The sequence below is a fragment of the Lutra lutra genome, chromosome 3, assembly GCF_902655055.1.
Source record: "Lutra lutra chromosome 3, mLutLut1.2, whole genome shotgun sequence".
NCBI lineage: Eukaryota > Metazoa > Chordata > Mammalia > Carnivora > Mustelidae > Lutra > Lutra lutra.
The window spans coordinates 57387108-57411179 of NC_062280.1; the positions used below are offsets into that span (position 1 = coordinate 57387108).

Below are 24072 nucleotides of genomic sequence, written 5' to 3' on the forward strand. Positions count from 1 at the left end.
CAGTCTCTACATATTGCTTATTGAAGATCTTTTCCTGGAAATGGTCATTAAAATTAAAAATATACATATACTTGGATCTTACAATCTACTTTTAAGAATCTATTCTGTAGAAATAAAATACTAGTAGGTTCTTTATTATAACATTTAAAAAAATAAAGTTTAAACCTGTAAATAACAAAGTAGAACTACAGCTAGTGGTATGATGTTAAAGGCCTTTTTTAGTTTCAATAAAGTGGAATTTTCTGTTTTATTTTTGGTTCCTTTTGTTCATTTAAGTGGAAAGGGGCTTAACTTTTTTTTTTTTTAAATATGGTTATGCAGCCATTTTCCTTAGAAGTTCTATTTATAGGGACGCCTGGGTGGCTCAGTTGGTTAAGCAGCTGCCTTTGGCTCAGGTCATGATCCCAGCGTCCTGGGATCGAGTCCCACATCGGGCTCCTTGCTTGGCAGGGAGCCTGCTTGTCCCTCTGCCTCTGCCTGCCACTCTGTCTGCCTGTGCTCGCTCTCGCTTCTCTCTCTATGACAAATAAATAAATAAAATCTTTAAAAAAAAAAAAGAAGTTCTATTTATATACATTATTCATGTATTACTTTATTGCAACTATTTTGATCTTAACACTGCAGAGATAGAGTCCAGGCATGCTGCTAAAATCCTACAATACAGGGGACATCCTCCACACAGAGAATTACCTGGCCCAAAATGTTAGGAGCCCTAAGGTTGAGAAATCCTGATCTAAAGTATCAAAAATTGTATTACTTAGAATGCAATTAACTAAAACTTTCTAGTAAGTAGTAATTCTATATAATTGTTATAAGATGATTAAGTGGATTTATTGACATTGTGATAAATGATAACATTATCATTATATTCAACCTATCGTTTGTGTCAGTCTAACTCGTCTATTATTTTACATTTTGTCCTAATTGTTTAAAACTGATAATGTATCATAGGTCATTAACATATCTCAGAACATTTGCTCATACTGGATAACATGAATTTACTATATTTTACTAGGATGATATTTGCCAATAGCAATTCTGAGAATAGACAAAAGTCAGAACTGTCACAAACAACTTTTCTGCATAATGATTTTCTATACTCATTCCAAAAAGATCCAATGATCAGGTGTTAATGATAACACTTCAAATTCAGGCACAGCAGACTTCCCTTTTGTGTAATCACAGAGTTTATGAATACTGATAGCTGTTAGGTGTAAACCTGAACAGGTGCTATTAAGGAAAAGCAAGACACGTGGGCTAAGAAGTACAAACATGATCAGCTGCCCTTTGTGTTATTTGCAGGAAACATAATAACAGACGTAGATAATTTCTCCTAGAAGGTGTTCTGTCTTTATCTTTGTCAGCAATATCAAAAGTTCTCTGTGGGGATTCAAAGCACAAGGGTAGATTTGGTGAAACCTGATTTATCCTTGCAAGGTAAACTCAAGTGAAAAACAGTAATCAAGAATAATAAAGATCATGAGGTAGTCACTCTGCTGCTGCTTTTGGTTTAGTAGTGCCACTAACATTAGATTTACAAGTCCACTATTCTCTAAAAGGTCTGACAACGACTTTTATAAAACCATTTCTTTAGATAACTTCCAGGCAAGTGAACACACTTGGACAAATAATATTTCAAGATTTTAAGTAGCTAAACAAAAACAAAAGCCAAGAAGATACAAAAACTTTTCTGGTAAGGGATTTTGTGAAATAGGAGATAAGGCAGAAACACCTTATTAGATAACAAACAAAATTATATAATATGTTTGAAGGAAAGTCATTCTATTTACAAAACTTTTATTTACCTACATTTTCAAACATAGTTATTTTGAGTCTTAAGCATAATATCTTGTGACTTAAAATATGAATATATAAAATGAATCAATTTCCTTTGAAGATTCGCATATTTTAACAACCACCATAAAGAGTAACAATTGCATCCCCAAACAAAAATAGGCTGGCATGAGGTGCCTGGGTGGCTCAGTGGGTTAATCCTCTGCCTTCTGCTCAGGTCATGGTCCCAGGGTCCTGGGATCGAGCCCTGCATCAGCTCTCTGCGCTGCAGGAAGCCTGCTTCCCCTTCTTTCTCTGCTGCCTCTCTGCCTGCTTGTGATCTCGGTCTCTCTCTGTCAAATAAATAAATAAAATCTTTTTTTAAAAAAATGGGCTGGCAACCAGGTGCTCTGTGCTGCAGTCTGTGATCTGGAGCAAATCACAGACACTCTAAATACTAGTTTTCTTATCTGAAAAAATGATAGGTTTGAACTAAACTAACCCTCAAGTCACTATCAGAGTTTTGCCAACTTGATGGTAAAAAACAAAACAAAACAAAACAAAACCTTCACATTGTATTAAAATATTTAACAATTTGGGGTGGCTGGGTGACTCTGTTGGTTAAGTGTCCGACTCTTGATTTCAGCTCAGGTCATGATCATGCGATGAAGCCCTGGCACTCAGTGGGAAGTCTGCTAGAGATTCTCTCTCTCCTCTGCACCCCCCCCACTTTCTCTCTCTAAAATGAATAAATAAATCTTCAAAATACTTAACAATTTAATTCCCCTTTTTCCTTATCTTTCCTTTCATTGCCCTGGTTCTATCTCCAAATGTGTATCATGATAAATTATAAATTTCTGTTAAATCTTTTAAAGATTTAGTTGTATTATTTATACCTCAAGAGACTTGATAAGAAAATTATACAAGGGGCGCCTGAATAGCTCAGTGGGTTAAAGCCTCTGCCTTCGGCTCGGGTCATGGTCCCAGGGTCCTAGGATTGAGCCCCGCATCAGGTTTTCTGCTGAGCAGGGAGCCTGCTTCCTCCTCTCTCTCTGCCTACTTGTAATCTCTGTCAAATAAATAAAATCTCCAAAAAAAAAAAAAAAAGAAAGAAAAGAAAATTATACAAGAGTAGAGCACTGATTTTCATGCTCTTCAGTAAATATCTATCCAAAAGGATTAAATATTCCTTTTCAATGAGACATCTGTGAGAAAGAGGCTATCCTAAGATATAAAAGAATATTTACAGAAAATTTGAACAAAATTTAACATGTATGGATCAACTAAACTCTAAGTAGAGTATATGAATTTAAATGTTGACAATGATTAGAAATTTCTAACAAGGATACAAAAGTCAGAAGAATAAAAAGAGAGCCGATGTCTAGTTAATTGTTCCTTTAATCTACGAAGTCCCAAAATACAACCAAAAAGACTAAAGCTTTGCTTAACTAGGAAATACAACTAAAATTAACTGGAATTTCTAATATATTTCTGGAAGGTGAGGCTGATGAATAAGAGATTAGGAAAAACAAAGCAGGGTAACAAACAGAAGTCATGTTACTTTATGCAAGATATCCACATATACTCAAAAGTTGAAGAAAGAAAGATGCAAAGTACTACAGTCTGATGAACTAGAATAAAAACTCCCTTTCAGTGGGGAAGAAGCAGAGCTAACCTAACGGGAAAAACATACTTCTTAAAGAGCAAAATGAATTTAAGAGTTTGTGCATATCGTGCAAAAATATTTTTGTCCTGGTTATCCTAACATTAGGTTTGTCTTTCTAATATTATCACTCTCATTCAAAATCTTCAGTTTATCCAAGAAGTATATTCACATATATGGGTAAAGATATATGTAAAGGATATTTATTACAACATATTAATTATAAATGACTTTTCAAAAAAGGATTTATTTGAGAGAGCGAGAGAGAGAGCATTGGGGAGGGGTAGAGGAAGAGGGAGAGAGGGGATCCCAAGCAGACCCCCAATGACCATGGAGTCTGACATGGGGATTGATCTCATGACACTGAGATCATGACCCAAGATTAAATCAAGAGTCAGATGCTCAACCAGCTGAGCTACCCAGGCACTCTGGTAAATGACTTTTATTTATTTATTTTTTTTTAAAAAGATTTATTTATTTATTTGACAGACAGAAATCACAAGGAGGCAGAGAGGCAGGCAGAGAGAGGAGGAAGCAGGCTCCCCGCTGAGCAGAGAGCCCAATGCAGGGCTCAATCCCAAGACCCTGGGATCATGACCTGAGCCGAAGGCAGAGGCTTTAACCCACTGAGCCACCCAGGTGCCCAGGTAAATGACTTTTAGAAACAAAAATTCCACCAATTAGGAATTGTTAAATTAAGGTACATCCCTTTAATAGAATACCATGCACAAAATCTATACTAGATTATTTTATTAAATGAGAAAAGTAAACTGGGGAGGAATAAAAATAGCATGATCTCATGTGTGATGAAGAGAAAAGGGAGAATATTCTCTTTTTTTTTAAGATTTTATTTATTTATTTGACAGAGATTACAAGTAGGCAGAGAGGCAGGCAGAGAGAGAGGAGGAAGCAGGCTCATTACTGAGCAGAGAGCCCGATGTGGGGCTCGATCCCAGGACTGTGAGATCATGACCTGAGCCGAAGGCAGAGGCTTTAACCCACTGAGCCACCCAGGCACCCCAAGGGAGAATATTCTTATGCCTGTATATGTAGAATACTTCTAGAAAATTTTTAAGAAACTGGTAACTGGGGGCACCTGGGTGGGTTAATCAGTTGAGCATTGGACTCTTGGTTTCAGCTCAAGTCATGGCATCAGGATTCTGTAATTGAGTCCCACATGGGGCTCTGGCTCAGCATGGAGTCCGTTGGGATTCCATCCCTCTCCCTCTCTCTCTCTGCCCCTCGCTTCACTCAGCGCTCGGTTGCACATACTTTCTCTCTTGAGAGAGAGAGAGAAACAAACAAAAACAAAGAAAAGAAAGAAACGGGTAACTCTTTACTCCTAGCTAAAGGGACTAGGGAATTGGCATCTAGGATAGGTGAAGTATTTTTCACTATATATCTTTTTGACCACTTGCTACCATGTGCTAGTATTAATGACAGTTAAACTAAAAAAAAAAAAGGAAGAACTTCTAAAGATTTGTTATTGCTGAAAATTACCCTTCAATATGTTCTACAGAGAGTTCCAGTTCAAGATTGTGATGCAAAAGGATCCCGAATCCACCTCCTCCCACAGACACACTGAGTCTACAGTGACCCATGAAACAAATTCCTCTAAAACAAAACAAAACAAAACAAAAAAAAACCCTAAAGTCTGGCTCAGTGATGACTAGATATCAGGCAAACAAGAGAACCACATTAAAGCAGGTAAGAAGCTGAGACACAATATTGCTATAAAACCCCACTCCTGGCACGGGGACACACAACCAGGAAGGAACTCAAAACACAGTTCTCCTGAGGAGCAAGTGGTTTGAGCCCCACACTGGGCACCCCGACTTTTATGACACACACTTGAGAAATGAGCCTCCAAAACAACAACTTTGAGAACCAACAAAGCTTGCATCTCAAGACCTACAAGACCATGTGATCTGAGAAACTGCCTTTAAAGGACTCACATTCAGATTCACCCACCCCAAGACCCAGCTCAGAGGGAGCCAATCACACCCAGAACTACTTGAGTTAAAGCACTGGCATAAGGGAGCAGCATCTAATTTAACACAAAGATCCAGGAGCCTGCTGGAACACTCCACAGGGATGGAGACAGGCAGATGTCATCTTCACACTTTCCTCTTTACTGTGCTCCAGAACACCAGTATCTTCCAGAAGGAAGCTTTTACATGCAACGAGTGCCCCAATTTAGAGGGCTACTGCCTAGGGAACACCTCTTGACTGCCTACTTGTGGATGCCAGGAGAGATTGTTTTCCTGGTCCCACACCATAATAATCATACCCCTATCTAGAACACCAATTTTTATGACTGCTTCCAAGGAATCGCTCTACATCACCTGTCTCTGGTGGGCAGTGGGGCTTACACTCATGGATCCATAGGATTGCACCAAGCAGAGAAAGGGTTCTTAAGTAGCTACCATCTCCAGCAAGAGGAAGAGGCAACAGATGCACAGCTTGATCTTTTTGTGAGGGAGGTTTATTAGCTAATCATCATGAATTCAACCTGAGGGGTCAGCTTCTAATTAAACTTACATTGAAGGGCTGACTGTAATGCAATCTTTTCCAGAGAACTTGGAGGCTGGGTACTGTCTTAGAGCTCACTATTTGTCACATTCCAGAGTCCTAGTGTCTCCTAGAGAGTTTTATACAAATCTGTTTTCCTAGTTTTTATGTCTGGTAGCCTGGTTTTTGTAGCTGTCATTCAGGGAACATCCCTTCATCACCTGGCTCTGGTGGTACATGAAAAGATGTCCAATATCATTAATCATCAGGATGATGCAAATTAACCACAACTCACACCTGTTAGAATGGCTATTATCCAAAAGACAAGAACTAACAAGTATTAGCAAGGGAATGGAGAAAAGGGAACAGTTGTGCACAGTTGGTGGGGATGTAAACTGATGCAGCTCCAGTATAGAAATTCCTCAAAAAATTAAAAATACAATGATCTAGTAATTCCATTTCTGGGTATTTATCAAAATGAAAAAACTAACTCAAAAAGATAATAGGCAGCCCCATGTTCACAACAATGTTATTTACAATAGCCAAGGTATGGAAACAACTTCAGTATCCCTCAATGGATGAATGGATAAAGAAATTGTGGCATATACATATAATGGAATATTCCTCAGCCATTAAAAAAAAAAGAATGAAATCTTGCTCTTTGTGAATGGACCTTGAGGGCATTAAGCGAAGTGAAGTAAGTCAGAGAAAAATAAACACCATATGATCTCTGTGTGTATATAAAAAAAAAATTTAGATGGGGCACCTGGGTGGCTCAGTGGTTAAGCCTCTGCCTTCAGCTCAGGTCATGATCTCAGGGTCCTGGGATCGAGTCCCACATTGGGCTCTCTGCTCTGCAGGGAGCCTGCTTCCTCCTCTCTCTCTCTCTGCTTGCCTGTCTGCCCACTTGTGATCTCTCTCTGTCAGATAAATAAAATCTTAAAAAAAAATAAAATAAAATAAAAAATAAAATAAAAAAATAAAAAAAAATTTAGAAATAAAAATAAGAAAAAAGCAAGTACATAGATACAGAGAACAGACTGGTGGTTGCCGGAGATTGGGGTGTGGAGGGCTGAAAGAAAAGGGTGAACTGTTTTTGTCTTCTTTTGAGTGTGGTGCATAAACAATGAATCTTGGAACACTGAAAAAATAAAATTAAATTTTAAAAAATGTTCTGCAGAGTCTCAGTTATTTTTAAGTACCTTGGAAGAAGGAAGGTAAGGAGAGGAAGAAGTAGAGGGTATGGCTCTAGCCCATATGCTACTAGCTTCCATCAAAGGTCCTCTTTTAGCTGTTTTGTATATTGAGAGTCCATATGAGATTTTGTTTGAAAAAAGGGTCCCATTGCCTTAAAAAAAGTTTTCAAACCACTAATCTAACGGATCTCTGTCTCATATCACTTCTTAATAACATGACCATCTGTCCAATCCTATTTGTTGTGACTTCAAAATCTACGTTCCCAACTGGAAGTTGGAGGCGTTTTCACTTTTGATTGGTCTTTAAAACCTAATTTCAAGTCATTGCAAAATGTGTCTTCAAATTAGGTCTTACTCCCCTATGAAGAACATCCTTCTAATTCTGCACCCCAAGTGCCCTGACCCTGCTGGTCTGAGTCAATCACCTACTTGGGGAAGTTGTAAGTGACACATCTCATTATCTACTATCTCTGTTTCAATATCCCCCTGGATACTCAGTTCTCTCTCCTCTCTTTACTACCTTTGTTTTAAAAAGAAAAGCAAAAAGAATAAGAACAAAACAAGATACCTGTTGATTAGAATGTTCAGCTCTATTGATATTAATTAGTAACCCATCAGTTGGAGGTTGGGAAGAACTAAGTGATGGATTTACAATATTATAGTAAAACAACTTCTTCCTCTTAGAAAATTTAAAACCTAATGATTCATCCTTTCCTTCCCATCTGTTAAAATGGGGGAGGTGGACTTCCTCCATTCTCTTAAACTAATTATCACCTTTTTGCAGCTTGTCAGGAACTTTACCCCACTGATCATTCTCTGTCTCTTGTCCATATCTACTCTACTGGATTGTTCCCAGTTATCTTCCATCTTTAAAAACAAGAAAAACTCTCCTTTGACCACTCATCCCTATTTTGCCACATCATATTTTCTACTCTCCTTTTCAACTAAGATTATTAAAATAAAGTTGTCTACTTTTATGGTTTCTATTTTTTTAGCCTGTCCTTCAGAACATCACTCAGTCCAGTCTGGCCCATCATTAGTATGACTTTTAGTGCTGGGATACCACTACCAAAACAATGCATGAAAGTTAAGCAAAATCTAACCAGGTGAGCAGAAAGACAGACTATAAAAAGAATATAGAAATCAACCAGGAGGTAAAGGGAATTTTAGAATAAAAGTTGGTAGCAATCTCACTGGTGGAATGCAAAGAAATTAGATGGAAAAATTTAGACAATGGTATCTTTAATGCATGAGGCAAGTCATGATACAAAACCTGTATGCAAAGTATGGAATTCACATCCCATATAGGGGGATGAGCATGTACATGTTTATCCTCCAACCCCCCTAATCCAGTCCATTGCCAAGTCTTCTCTACTTTAACCATAATTTTAAATTGATCTACATTTTTCCATTTCCATACTACAATCCTGATCCATGACACTGTTTTCCTATAGAAACAAACTTGTCACAGTACCCCAATCTTTGCTGCTAAAATCCATTTTTCACAGAGTAAACTTTGTTAAAAATATAAATTAGATAATAGCACTTCCTTGCTTAAATTTATCAATAAACATTGCAATTATATTTAAGATAAACTATTACATCACTGAAAGGCTCCACAAAGTTCCTCCTCCTATATTCCTAAACCTCATACATAATATGTGCTCAATATTTTTTTGGCTGAATGAGCTAAATATGAAACATAAGGAGAAATTATAGAAACATTTTTCATTGTCATGATTGTTTTCCTTGACGTTCTTATCATTAAACTCTAGAAAGAATTAGTTAAGTGAAAAACTAATTTGAAGTGAAGTAGGTGGCAATGCCTTAACCATATGCATGTTGTCAGGCCTGAGGGCCTCTTCCATCCTTGTCAAGGGGAGTGCTAACCTTTTCTCCTTGAAGTGAAAAATAGGATGAGGGAGATATTTAAATGCTGATCCTGTTATTTACCCTTTTGAATTTTTGTTTATATATTTAATAATCTGAGATACTTAAAAACACATTCACCAAATTTTCAGTGAAACAATTTTAGTGAAATTGTTTAATTCTATGGTAGGCAAAATAAAATTGATAATAGATATACTGGGAATCACACAGTTCAAACAGAATAGGTTCAAAGTTGTATAAAGGACCAAAAGCACCATGAAAACAAGATTAGAAAAACTAGTAAAAAGAAATAGAGTTTAAAAAAATTAGTGGGTCAGGGGCGCCTGGGTGGCTCAGTGGGTTAAGCCGCTGCCTTCGGCTCAGGTCATGATCTCAGGGTCCTGGGATCAGGTCCCGCATCGGGCTCTCTGCTCAGCGGGGAGCCTGCTTCCCTCTCTCTCTCTCTCTCTCTCTCTCTGCCTGCCTCTCTGTCTGCTTGTGATCTCTCTCTGTCAAATAAATAAATAAAATATTTAAAAAAAAATTAGTGGGTCAGATTACATAACAAGTAAATTAACTTAAAACAGAATATCAATGTGGAAAAACTAAGACATGTATCAAATACATTTCTACTACTACTGACATTATCATCACCATTTATATCCCTATTTAAAACTCCATCCACCATACTATTTGTTGAGAGCCTAATATTTATTTCAGGTACTATGTTAAGTATTTTCTCTTCATTATTTTAATTATGCCAAGTAAACTCCAAATGTATTATTGTCATCATTAATAATAATAATTTTCAGATAAGGAAACACAGACATAGAAAAATTAAGTAACTTGCCATAAACAAAGGTATAAGTGTTAGAAACAAAAGTCTGACCTCACACTTTAAGAAATTTTTATTATATTTAAGAAATTTTATTATAATCTCAATTACTAAGGAACATGTTAAGTATGGAAACTATGATTTTATTTTATTTTTTAAGATTTTTATTTACTTGACTGAGAGAGACACAGTGAGAGAGGGAATGCAAGCAGGGAGAGTGGGAGAGGGAGAAGCAGGTTTCCAGTCAAGCTGGGAGCCCAATGCAGACTTGATCCCAGGACCCTGGTATCATGACCTGAGTCGAAGGCAGATGCTTAACAACTGAGTCACCCAGGCACCCCTAATACTTTAAGAAATAAGGGAAGAAACAGATAAGGCACTGTGAACAATTAAAATGTAACAAAAAATAAGTCATATTGGGGCAACTGGGTGGCTCAGTTGTTAAGCGTCTGCCTTCAGCTCAGTCATGAGCCCCTGGGTCCTGGGATCAAGTCCTGCATCAGGCTCCCAGCTAACCGGGAAGCCTGCTCCTTCCTCTCCCACTCCCCTTGCTTGTGTTCCCTCTCTCACTGTGTCTCCCCTGGTCAACTCAATAAAAATCTTAAAAAAGAAAAAAAAAAAGTTATATTTAAAAATGGAAAAAAAAAAACCAACAGAAAATTTTAGGTAAAAAATAAGAAGACCAATCAATGATAATTGTGGTCTTAAGAACTCCTGGTTTTAGGGGCGCCTGGGTGGCTCAGTGGGTTGGGCATCTGCCTTCGGCTCGGGTGGTGATCTCAGGGTCCTGGGATTGGGCCCCACGTGGGGCTCTCTGCTTGGCGGGGAGCCTGCTTCCCCTCTCTCTCTGCCTGCCTCTCTGCCTACTTGTGATCTCTCTCTCTCTGTCAAATAAATAAATAAAACCTTTAAAAAAAAAAAAAAAAAGACCTCCTGGTTTAAAAAAAAGAACTTGTAAGGGCCACCTGGCTGGCTCAATCAGAAAAGCCTGTGACTTGTGATCTCAAGGTCAGGAGTTGGAGCCTCATGTTGGGTGTAGAGATTACTAAGGAAAATAAACTTAAAAAAAAAAAAAACACCTTAAAAATAAAGAAATAAAAACTTTAAAAGGCATCTAAAAAATGGTCTCTGCTCACTTTGGCAGCACATATACTAACAAATAATCTCTTAATCAGGCTTTTTCTTTTTCTTTTCCCTCTAAAATACCTACAAAACCCCAGGAAAAGAAAATGTAATAACATAAAAAATTAAGAGGGCTGACAAACCATCAAAATCTGGGAAGAACTTCTCTACTCCCAGCAAAACAAACTGAAACATTTATTAAAGTGGATAACATATAACCATTAAAAATCTCATTTCTAATACTATTTAACACAAGAAAACATTCATGGTATAATGTTAAATGAAAAAGGCAACATATATAACATAAAGTATGATCTAATTTTGTTTTTAAAAAGTACGAGTGTGCCTGGGTGGCTCAGTCAGTTAACGGTCTCTGACTCTTGATTTTAGCTCAGGTCACGATCTCAGGGTGATACTGAGCCCCACATTAAGGAGCACAGGGGAGGGAGAAAGAATCTGATGCAGACGAGGCACTGAGCATGGAACCAGATGCAGGGTGTGATCCCATGACCTCGAGATCATGTCCTCAGCTGAAACCAAGAGTAATACCCTTAACTAACTGAGCCACTCAAGCACCCTTAGATATAGTACATTACTTTAAATGTATTTTCTCGATAATATTTTCTTTTCTTACTGTAAAAATACAGTACATTATACAAACAAAAGATATGTGTTAATCAACTATTTATGTTCTTAGTAAGTCTTCTAGTCAATGGTAGGCTATTAAGTTTCTAGGGAATCAAAACTCATACACAGATTTTCAACTGTATAGGAGGTTGGCCCCCTCACATATTTTAAGTGTCAAGTATAATCTTAAATTTTATTTCCAGTGTAGAAAAAATTCTTGATCAAGAATTTTACAGATGCAAAATTTTACAGATACAAGATTTTACAGATGCAAAATTTGTCGTTCAGGGTACTTTAAGAAGAGGGCTTACAGTCATTCATCCTGGATGATTCAAAAGAGATGAATTAGTCACAAACTCAACAGTTCAGTTACCATTAACCAAGAACCCAAAATTACAAAGTATGCTAAAAAAAAATTATTCCATAAAGAACCACATGTATTTTGAAAACTACTGTATTAATGTCATTGGCTTAGACCAACTAATTGTTCACTAACCCAAATGCAAGATTCAAGATCAAGTCATAAAACCATCCTCTCATGGGGGGTTAAGGGGGTAGGAGAAGAGTAAATGAAACAAAATGGGATTGGGAGGGAGACAAACCATAAGTGACTCTCAATCTCACAAAACAAACTGAGGGTTGATGGGGGGAAAGGGGGTGGGGTTGTGGGGTTATGGACATTGGGGAGGGTATGTGCTATGGTGAGTGCTGTGAAGTGTGTAAACCTGGCGATTCACAGACCTGTACCCCTGGGGATAAAAATATATGTTTATATAAAATAAAATTTAAATTAAAAAAAAAATCCTCTCAGCTATATTATTCATTAATAATAATACTTTACTGAACCATAGACAAATTCTTATTTCTGGATGCCTGTTATATAGTGTAAATGAGTTGTTGATTATTGGACAAGTTATAATGAACATGCCTGAAACAAGTGGAAAAATGGACTCAACATTGAAAGAGAAGATGCAAAGAACCAATGGAAATTTTAAAATGAAAAAAAAATGCAATAACAAAAGTTAAAAAACTCACCAGATGGACACAGTAGAATGCAGATGATATAGAAAAGAATTAATGAACTTCAAGATAGATCAACAGAAATTATCCAATCTGAACAACATAGAGAATAACCATTAAAAACAAGTAATGATACCTCAGGGACATGAGGGACAGCAACAAAAGGTCTAATTGTTGTGTCACTGGAGCCATGGAAGGAGACAGAAGATGTGGTGCTGAAAAATTACTTGGAAGAAGTAATAATATCTGAAAACTTGGCCCCCTTTTTAAATTTTTTAAACTTAATTTTATTTTTTCAGTGTTCCAAGATTCATTGTTTATGCACCACACCCAGTGCTCCGCGGAATACGTGCCCTCATTAATACCCACCACCAAGCTTACCCATCCCCCCACCCCCTCCCTTCCAAAACCCTCAGTCTGTTTCTCAGAGTCCACAGTCTCTCATGCTTCGTCTTCCCCTCTATGTTCCCCCAATTATCCCCCCCTTTTAAAAAAAGATTTATCTATTAATATGAGAGAGAGAGAGACCGTGTGCACATGAGTTGGGGGGGGCAGTGAAAGGGAGAGGGAAAAGCAGACTCCCCACTGAGCAGGGAGCCTGACATAGAGCTTGATCCCAGGACCCTGAGATCATGACCTGAGCCAAAGACAGACACTTAACTGACTGAGCCACTCAGGTACCCTGAAAACTTCCCATTTTTGATGAAAAACATAACTCATTAGATTCAAGAAACTGAGCAAACTCCAACTTGGATAAACTGAAAGAAAAATTAAGATCTAGATAAAAATGGACAATATTTCAACTAAGCATACTGCTTTTACCAAATAAATTAAAGTTTTAAGAATTCCCTATTGGGAAAACACCACAAAGACATTTTCCAGAAAGTTGAAATTTGTAATTATACTATATATATTTTTTTCCTTGTCCCTCTTTTTGGTCTATGTCAAAAGCTTTTACTTCTTAGAAAGATATATCTTACTTCTGACCATATTTTATTATATTGTTAATTTTTTTCCAAGTTTATGACAAAATTTTATTAATGCTAGGGTCCAATAGAACATAGCAAAATGCATGCTTTGATTTCTTGTGTGAACACTGATTTTACTTATAATTAAGAATCTTTAATTGAAAAATCTGGATCAAACATGCATACATGAAGCATGTCAGTTAATCAGATCTCCCCTTGTTATACTTTTCAATCCAAGACTTAAGAGAATGTCCATTTATTTTACATAAAGTTTTATACTACACAAGTCTAAAATAGCAAACGAACCTGCCCAACATCCTAGGAATTTACCAGGATGGGTGTGACCCATCTAACCTAAACCAAATCTTAGTATTACAGTTTTATTTCAGGTTAATTCCTGTAAGACTGGTAAGGTCAGAAATATACCTTTAGGAATTTTAAGTTAATATTGACAAACCTTGTCACAGAGGCTATAAGAGATAAATGAAGCAATTCACATTTATCACACTAAACAGAACTTTGGCTACCCATTGTTAACCTCTAGAGCTCTGGTATGCATGCCTGATGAGATTCCACTTTCTCAGAGGTTTATTATAAATAAAGGTATGATCAGGAAAAAAAATGTACCTATGCTTTCTGAAATTATTGCCCTTCCTCAGAATGCATGAAAAGTTTTCAAAAAATAGCTTTTCCATGACTTGTTATAAAGATCTATTAAAAAGCCACAAGTTTGCGGGAATCTATTTATGGCTACTATTAAATTTATACAACTTATGGCTGTGTAACATGTCTCAGGGTCATATTAACCCTAAAAATAATTTTAAAAACAAGCTCACAAAAATATAGCCTAGTCCTACCAATACTCACTAATACTATGTCTTCCTCTTCTTTAGTTGGGTATGGTCTCAATAACTAGGCTTAAAATATATAAATCTAGCCATTATGCTTACAAAACCTATTTATAGACAGGTTTAAAAGGTGATTTCAAAAATCCCAAATGTAAACAAACAAATGAATCCCAAATGTAAGCAATCATGTGTATTTTGATGTTTAATGCTTTCTAAAACTTGAACATGTCCCTATCTTCTACAAAGCAAGTATGTAAGTAAGGTTGACCCTTGAACAATGCAGTGTTTGGAGCACTAACCTCCTCCAACCTAGTGCAGTCAAAAAACCCGCTTCAGTTTTGACTTCTGAAAAACTTAACTACTAAAACCCAACTGTTGGGCACCTGGGTGGCTCAGTGGGTTAAGCCGCTGCCTTCGGCTCAGGTCATGATCTCAGGGTCCTGGGATCGAGTCCCGCATCGGGTTCTCTGCTCAGCAGGGAGCCTGCTTCCCTCTCTCTCTCTGCCTGCTTCTCTGTCTACTTGTGATCTCTCTCTCTCTCTGTCAAATAAATAAATAAATAATCTTTAAAAAAAAAAAACCCAACTGTTAACTGAAAGCCTTTGATAACATACAGTTAACACCCATCTTGTATATGTATTATATACTGTATTCTGACAATCAAGTAAGCTAGAGAAAAGAAAATGTTATAAAAATCATTTATGATAAAAAAAAGTATAGATGTTATATGTATCGTTAACAAATACTGAACATCAAAAGTGTAAAGATAACATAAAAAAAGAAATTCATGTTTACTTACAGGTATTCATGCATTGATAATGAAAATGAAACAATATAATTGCTTTATGATAGCCTCGTATAATGGTTGCAATTGCTTCACAGTAACCAAGCCTATACACTAATGAATAAATTGTTATAGGCTGATACATAGTTTCTCCAATTATGAGAGGCATACTGTATGGTAATATAATTCTTCAAAAGCAAAGTTATGAAACAGTAAGAAAACTCATACACTGAGGTTTTTTTAAATATTTAATTTATATTAAATATCATTCACCTTATGCCTATGTTACATATAGGCTGTCCACTTCCACACAAGTCTTATGTACTCTGTTCTACAGGATGAAAACTTAGGGGGTGATGATGGTATTGACACAAAAACATCTTATTCAGTTCTTGCTGTACAGTTAATTAGATTTTCACATGACACCCACAACAGATAAGTTTATTAAATGTAAGCATGATGATTATTTACTATTCATTAAGTGGAAGTGGATCACCATAAAGTTCTCCATACTTGTCTTCACATTGTAGGCTGAGAAGGAGGAGGAAGGGGGAGGGCTTGGTCTTGCTATCTCCTGGGTGGCAAAGGTGGAAGAAACAGAGAAGGTAGAAAGGGAGGCAGGAAAGGCAGGCAAACTGGTGTAAATTTATAGAAATACTGTACATTTTGTAACTTTATAGAAGTACTGTACATTTTGTACTGTACAAAATTTCTGACTTTCTTGTTTTTAATTTCTCTAGAAACATTTCTGTACAGTATCAATCCTTCCACTATTTGCTTTAGTTTCAGTGCCCATATCATAGAAGGGTCTACATTATAAAAGAAGTAAAAAGCAGTCTTAAGTAATTAGAACACTAATGCCAGATTATCTAATGATTTTGCTTTTATTCAAATCCTATTGGAGTCCATAGATATGTAGATATGCCTGATGCCTTTCTTATAGCAATCCTGCATGCACATAAAAGCTGTATTTTCCGTACAAGATAAAAATATATTTGACAGGGGCGCCTGGGTGGCTCAGTGGGTTAAGCCTCTGCCTTCGGCTCAGGTCATGATCCCAGGGTCCTGGGATCGAGCCCCACATCGGGCTCTCTGCTCTGCGGGGAGCCTGCTTCCTCCTCTCTCTCTCTGCCTGCCTCTCTGCCTACTTGTGATCTCTGTCTGTCAAATAAATAAATAAAAATCTTTGAAAAAAAAAACTTAAAAAAAAAAGATATTTGACAAAAAGCACAAGGTTTTCATGCCTGCAGGTGTAGCTGCAGTGACCACTTACTTCATCAATTTCTTTTTCTTTTTTTTACAATGGTCCTTACATTAGATTCATTTATCTTGAAAATGCAGTCAACTATTGCTGCAGACCTCAACCTACAGTACATATCAAGCAGTTCAATTTTTTCTTGTAATAGGACTTTTCTTTCTCTGCTTCTTGGAAGCACTTCCACCACCCAACAGGGGCACTTTGTATGGGTCCCAAGGTGTTATTTATGATTTATGGTATTGCATTAAACAATATGAAAAGTATACAAGAACCAGGAGAGATCACTTTTTTATAGCAATATGCAATTTACTAGAGAGATGAACTGCTCATGCAGAGATGATTAGCATCACTCAGCATTTTAAGCAGATACTTGCAAAACTTGAGCTCACTGTGATAGCAGTAGGAGGTATGTATAAAATCATTACAGTAGTACAATATGTACCATAGTTAATTTTACAGTTATAATTTAATACTATATCTTTATGTTTATTTACATTTCTCTTAGCAGTGAATGGTGCCACGAATAATCTGTGTGTAAGTTATGATAAACTTTAACTTTTTATAGCAGATTTGTGTGTATTTTGTGCTAGTAAGTGATGAAATAGACTAGTACCTACTTACATTTTATGCATTCATGACATATTTTTTCTTTTTTTTCTTAAACCAGAACTTGCCCCTCTACGAGTTCTTTTTTTTCCTTTTTTTTTAAATAAAGATTTTATTCCTTTATTTGACAGAGAGACAGAGAGAGAGGGAGCACAAGCAGGAGGAGTGGGAGAGGGAGAAGCAGGCTTCCCACAGAGCAGGGAGCCCAATGCAGAGCTTGATCCCAGGACCCTGGAATCATGACCTGAGACAAAGGCAGATGCTTAACCATTGAGCCAGCCAGGCACCCCTGACATAATCTTTTTCTTAATTTTTTTGATATTTCTAAGCTATGCAGTTCATCTGTGAATTCTTCAAATTGTTGTAAATCTCAAAAAATTTTCCCAATATATTAACTGGAAAAAAAAATCTGCAAATAAATGGAACTATGCAGTTTCAACCTGTGTTGTTCAAGGATCACCTGTATACTAGTGGTTGGGAGAAAATTAACTCTACAGTTGGTGACTCTGAATATATTCTGTTAAAGTTTAAAGCATTTTAGAGACCTGAAATTATATTTATTACTATTTTTAAATTTATTATCACTTTTTTAAAGGTAGGCTCCACACCCAGCATGAAGCCCAATGTGGGGCTCAATCTCACAACCCTGAAATTAAGACCTGAGCTGATATCAAGAGCTGAATGCTTAACTGACTGAGCTACTGGGTGCCCCACTGAAATTATATTTAAATTTCCAGTTACCATATTACTGTAAGACTTCTTACACATCATAACAGAATTTAAAAATCTCTATTATCTAATATTATAGCCATCTGATGCTAGAGGTAACTACTATCACTATCCTAATTCTTTTCATCATTTTTCCTCTTACCTGAACGGTTATCTAAGTGGCTCACTCTTCTCTCCCTACAAAACAATCTTCTGATTAAAAAAAAAAAAAAAGCGGGGCTCCGTAGCTCAGGGGTTAGAGCACTGGTCTCGTTTAAAAAAAAAAAAAAAAAAGCATTGTGATGGCACAGCACATGACATACCCACTGTCCACCCTTTTCCTATACTAACAACAACCAAAAAAACTGAACCCAAACTACTTAGGCTTACCTTCTAAACTTTTTCACTTTCAAAATTTCCCTCCTAATAGTACCCAATCAAACCCAGATGTTATTATCACCTGATTCTTTTTTTTTTTTTTTAAGATTTTATTTATTTATTTGACAGACAGAGAGAGATCACAGTAGGTAGAGAGGCAGGCAGAGAGAGAGAGGAGGAAGCAGGCTCCCCGCTGAGCAGGGAGCCCGACGTGGGGCTCGATCCCAGAACCCTGGGATCATGACCTGAGCCGAAGGCATAGGCTTAACCCACTGAGCCACCCAGGTGCCCCTTATCACCTGATTCTTGCACCACACTTTCCCAAATCCTTATCTTAGTTCAAGTTTTGTTCTCCTCTCTACAGTATTTTTCACCGCTTGCTCAATACCCACATATCAAATTCTTCCTGTTCTTCAAGTCCCAGGTGAAAATGACACTCCGTGGAGGTTTACCTAATTACCCAAGCTGGAAGCCAATCATCCCAAATCCTTAGTACTGTAACTATTGACAATTTTGAGAAGTCAACGCTCTGAAATTCATAATCCTTAAAAAGCATTTTATCACAGCCTATTTTATTGTGCTTATCATATTTTATCCTGTATTATAATTATGAACTTGCAATCTGTAAGTTTATGGGAGCAGAATCTGTAAGATTATGGGAGCAGAAATCAGGTTTACAATATCTTACAGTTCCCATAGAGTCTTAGTAGGGTACCTTGCCCCAAACATTTGCTTATTAAATATTTGTTGAATAAAGGAAAATGTGTATTCGTTATTTATGTGCCTTAAATTAGTGGGTCACATTCAAAAGAAATACAAAGATATGGCAAGAAAAATACCAATGCTATAACCACTAAATTATAAAAACCCCATATTAGAGTCAGTATTCTATCAAATTTGTTTCAAAATGATCACAGGGGACATTAAAAACAATCTTTTAAAACTCAAGCATAGAAATCATAGGTACTCCTGGAAACACTGGGGAAGAGATGAGTTTAAATGGTACTAAAATATCTCAATATTCTTAATATTATAAACAAAAAGGTCATTCATATTTGTAAAAATATATTTCTTTATTAATTTAAGAGTAACTTGTTTAGAGGGTGAAGATAATCCAGCTAAATAGTATTAATTCTATCTTATCACAATGTTACCCCAAAAGAAAAATAGTAGGTGGTCACATTTTAGATTCTACAATTCAAAGAAAATAATTCATTAAAAATAATTGTATTTCATTATGTGGCTAAGTGGGTAAATAAAACAGGACCTAATTTGTATGCTGCCTATTAGAGACTCACTTTAGATGTGAGGAAACATGAACTGAAAGTAAAGGGATGGAAAAAGATATTCCACACAAATGGAAACCAAAAGAAAGCTGAGGTAACTATGTTTGTATCAGTCAAAACTGACTTTAAAACAAGGACTGTAATAAGAGACGAAGAAGGGCATTACGCAATGATAAAGAGGACAATCCACAGGGTGCCTGGGTGGCTCAGTTTGTTAAGTGATTGTCTTCAGCTCAGGTCATGATCCCGGAGTCTCAGGATCGAGTTCCACATTGGGCTCCCAGCTCCATTGGGAGTCTGCTTCTTCCTCTGACTTTCTCCCCTTTTATGCTCTCTCTCTCTCAAATAAATAAACAATATCTTTAAAAAAAAAAAAAAAAGGTCAATCTACAATAGGATATAACTCTTACATTGTGCATCCAACACAGAAGGGCCTAAATATATAAGCAAATATTAACAGACCTAAAGAGTAAATAGAGAGCAATACAATAATTGTTAGGACTTTAATATCCCACTTATATCAAAAGATAAAACATCTGGACAGAAAATCAATAAGGAAACATCAACCTTAAACAACAAGTTAAATCAGACAGACTTAACATATTTACACAAAACATTCCTACCAAAACCAATAGAATATACATTCTTCTCAAGTGCACACAGAACATTCTCCAGAATTCATACACTAGGGCACAAACAAGGCTTAAAAAAATTAAGAGGACTAAAATCATACCAAGCATCTTTCCTAACTACAATGATATAAAACTAGATATCAATTATATGAAGAAAACTAGAAAATTCACAAATATATGGAGATTAAACAACATGCTTCTGACAACCAATGGCTCAAAAGTGAAAAGAGAAACCAAAACAAAACGAAAAAATTCCCTAAAACAAATGAAAATGGAAAACATATCAAAATTTACAGGATGCAGCAAAAGCAGTTCTAAGAGGGAATTTCATAGTGATAAATGCCTACCCCAAGAAATAGGAAGTCTCAAATAAACAATGTAACTTTGCATATGAAGTAACTAGAAAAACAAGAACAAACAAAGCCCAAAGTAGAAGTAAGGAAGTAATAAAAATTAAAGGAGAAATAGAGACTAAGAAGACAATAGAAAAGATCAATGAAAGTAAGAGCTGGTTCTTTGAAAAGATAAACAAGACTGACAAACCTTTAGATGGACTCACTAAGAAAAAAAGGGAAAATACCAAAAAACTAAAATCAGAAATGAAACAGCTGTTACAATTTATACCACAGAAACACAAAGGATCATAAGAAACTATTATGAACAATTATATGCCAACAAATTGGACAACTTAGAAGAAATGCACTGAATCATGATGAAACAGAAAATACAAACAGATCAATTACTAGTAAGGAAATTGAATCCATATTCAAAAACTTTTTAAAACATAGAAGTCAAAGACCAGATAATTTCACTGGTGAATTTTATCAAACATTCAAAGAAGAATTAATACCAATCCTTCTCAAAGTCTTCCACAAAGACACATAGGAAGAAACTCTTCCAAACTCATTTTAGGAGGCTAGCATTACCCTGATATAAAACCAGACAAAGATGCCACAAGAAAAGAAAACCACTGGCCAATATCCCTGATGAGCACAGATGCAAAAATCCTCAACCAAATATTAGCAAACCAAATACAACAATACATTAAAAGGATGATACACCATGATCAAATGTGTTTTATTCCAGAGATGCAAGGCTGGTTCAACATCTACAAATCAGTAAATGCAATATACCTACTAACAAAACGAAGGATACAAATCATATGGTCATCTCAACAGATGTGGAAAAAGTATCTGACAAAATTCAAAACCCATTTATAATAAAAAAACTAACAAAGTATAGAGGTAATGTACTTCAACATAATAAAGGTCATATATGACAAGCCCATAGCTTATAATATACTCAACGATAAAAAGCTAAAAGCTTTTCCTCTAGGATCAGGAACAAGACAAGGATGCCTACTCTCCCCACTTTTATTCAGCGGACTATTCAAAGTCCCAGCCAGGTCAATTAGGGAAAAAAAAAAAAAAGAACGAAAGGAAGAAATAAAAGACCTCCAACTTGAAAAGGATAAAGTAAAACTATGTTGGCATATGACATGATTTTATATATAGAAAACTCTAAAGACTTCATCAAAAACCATTAGAACTAATAAATAAATTATGTAAACTTGCAGGATACAAAAATGAATACATAAAAATCTGTTGTGTTGGTAATACTAATAATGAACTATTAGAAAGAGAAATTAAGAAAATAATCCCAACTACATCAAAAAGAATAAAATACCTAGGCATAAATTTAATCAAGAAGGTGAAAAATTGGTATACTGAAAATCACAGGACATTAATGAAAGAAACTGAAGAAGACAAAAAATGGAAAAATATTCTGTGCTTACAGATTGGAAGAGTTAATATTGTTAACATGTTCAATACTATACCTATCAAAATTCTAATGGCATTTTTAAAACAAACAGTCCTAAAATTTAGATAGAACCACAATAGACCCTGAATAGCCAAAGCAACCTTGAAAAAGAAAAACAACGCTGGAGGAATCATGCTCTCTGACTTCAAACTCTATTACAAAGCCAAAATACTTAAAACAGTAAGGTATTTGCATAAAAACAGATATACAGATCAGAAGAACAGAACAAAAAGCGCAGAAACAAATCCATGCATACATGGTTAGATAATTTATGATAAAGGAGGCAAGAATATACAATGGTGAAAGGGCAGTCTCTTCAATAAATGGTGTTGGGAAAATAAGAGCCACATGCAAAAGAGTGAAACTGGACCACTATCTTACCATACATAAAATTACATACAAAAAATTTACTCATGATGGATTAAAAACTTGAACTTAAGACCTGAATCCATAAAACTCCTAGAAGAAAATAAAGATAAGCCCCTTGACATAGGTCTTGGCAATGATTTTTTGAACCTGACATCAAAAGTAAAAGCAACAAAAACAAAAATAAACAAGTGGGACCACATCAAACTAAAAAACTTCCAAACAGCAAAGGAAACCATCAATAAAATAAAAAGGCAACCTACTGAATGGAAGAAAATATCTGCAAATCATATATCTGATAAAGGACTAATATCCAAAATATATAAAAAATTCACATGACTCAATAGCAAAACAAAACAAAAAACCCAAAACAATCCAATTAAAAAGGCAGAAGATCTGAACACACATATTCCCAAAGAAAACATACAGATGGCCAATGAGTACATGAAAAGATACTCAACGTCATTAATTATCAGGTCAATGCAAATCAAAATCACAATGACGTTATCACCTCACACCTGTTAGAATAGCTATCATCAAAAAGACAAGAAATAACAAGTATTGGCGAAGATGTGGAGAAAAGAGAACCCTTTGTGCACTATTGGTGGGCATATAAATTAGTGTGAAACAGTGTGAAGTTTCCTTGAAAACATGTAAAATGTAACTACAATATGATCCATCAATTCCACTTCTGGATATTTATTGAAGGGAAACAAAAATAGCAACTTGAAAGGATATGTGCATCACCATGCTCAGTGCATCATTATTTACAATAGCCAACATATGGAAACAACCTAAGTGTCCACTGTTGATGAATGGATAAAGAGACTGTGGTATACATTAAAAAAAAATAAAATGTTGCCATTTACAATTACATGAATTGACCTCAATGGCATTATGCTAAGTGCAGTAATTCAGAAAGAAAAAGACAAATACTGTATGATCTCTATTATATGTGGAATCTAAAAAAAAAAAAAAAGAAAGAAAAAAAAAAAGAAAACCAAGCTCATAGATACAGAGAACAGTTGGTGGTTGCCATGGGAAGGAGGTAGAGAGTGGGAAAAATAGGTGAAGGAGGTCAAAAGGTTTAAAAAAAAGTGGGGAGAGTCAGACATAATAAGGGGTCAAGAACATATAATAGTGAGGAGTGAGAATGGAGACTCTGGCCTTATGAGGACAGTGCAAGCCTCAGCAGAGTTCTGCACTCGTGAGTATATGAGGTTAAGTTATAGGTCCCTGGACAACTCAGATTTAGGATTTTAGGATTTTTATTGTACCATATCAATTTTTACATCTGCAGATCTTGTTTTTCACCTCCCCCAAAAAAATCTCAGTTCTTATACCAAATATCAGTTCTTGACATGTTCAGTCCTAGACACAGAATTACTCATTTGATTTATGACACAATACACAACCAATAGAACATCAATCTCAGAATAACAATGCCAACACCAACACAAGAATATAGTTACTGAAAACAATTCTTTTGGTCTTTAGCATGTAGTCCCTTAGGGATATACAGTCAAATTATAACATTTAAAATTTTTCTTTAATTAGTTCTTCTCTGTGTGGTTACACCTTCAGCTAGATTTAAAAAATATCAAGTCTTTTCATTACATATCATTCCAATTTTAAGGATAGCACCCAAGTAGACAGCAAGCAATTTTGATGAACCAAAGACCATGTATCAAAAGCAATGTCTAAATCAGCACAGTCTGATAGAGTAGCTATTAACCAACAACATGAGGATAATTACATTTAATTAAAACTAAATTAAAATTTTTTAAGACTTTATTTATTT

At 35.8% G+C, this 24072-nt stretch overlaps 1 protein-coding gene and 1 pseudogene across 3 annotated transcripts in view; both read right to left on the minus strand.

The window, feature by feature from the left end:
- BAZ2B (bromodomain adjacent to zinc finger domain 2B) overlaps positions 1 to 24072 on the minus strand; it is a 316333-nt gene that overhangs the window by 146872 nt on the left and 145389 nt on the right. The gene's annotated exons all lie outside the window — the stretch shown is intronic.
- LOC125096683 (uncharacterized) lies at positions 8917 to 9055 on the minus strand (annotated as a pseudogene).